Below are 662 nucleotides of genomic sequence, written 5' to 3' on the forward strand. Positions count from 1 at the left end.
TGGTCCTAGCACATTCTCTTTTAAGGAAAATGGTATTAAATTTTTGGAACAAGAGAGAAGAAATTTGGCCCTAGAATGAAGAAGAATTATATAGCCGTGATAATTCTAACACTGTTCATTGACTTCCTATATTAGAATCAATCAATAGGCAATCCTTGAAGTACTTAACTGTGCATAGAGGCAAAATGTACGTAACATGTTTTGACAACATAAAATAAGATCTATAAAAGGTAGAAGGTTAAAATTCATAGGAAAGGGTAGTGGCAGTAATATTCTCATATTGCAGAATAGGGAGTCAAGATACGCTGTTAAAAACTGATGGAACACGAAAAAGAAGTTTAGATACTGTATAGTGTTTTAATTCACAAAGATAACCAAAAGAGGATCAAAAACAGCAATGAAACTATCAAATATTGAGGGATGAAGAAAAGGAGTTAAAATAATATAAATGTGCTAAGTCTTTACTAGTCATAAATTGGATTTGTCTATTGAATTCATTGGCAGGAATTTAATAGATAATGGCTAAGGCCATATTTTATTATTTAACTGCATAGAGTTAATATCAGAAAAAAAATAAAAACAGAAATGGTTAAAATTGTTTCCGGTGAACAGGACTATGGGTAGGAAAGGAAATATTGGAGGGGAAGGGGTGTTAATTTTTA

The sequence above is a fragment of the Colobus angolensis genome, unplaced genomic scaffold (genome assembly GCF_000951035.1).
Source record: "Colobus angolensis palliatus isolate OR3802 unplaced genomic scaffold, Cang.pa_1.0 Scaffold175, whole genome shotgun sequence".
Lineage (NCBI taxonomy): Eukaryota > Metazoa > Chordata > Mammalia > Primates > Cercopithecidae > Colobus > Colobus angolensis.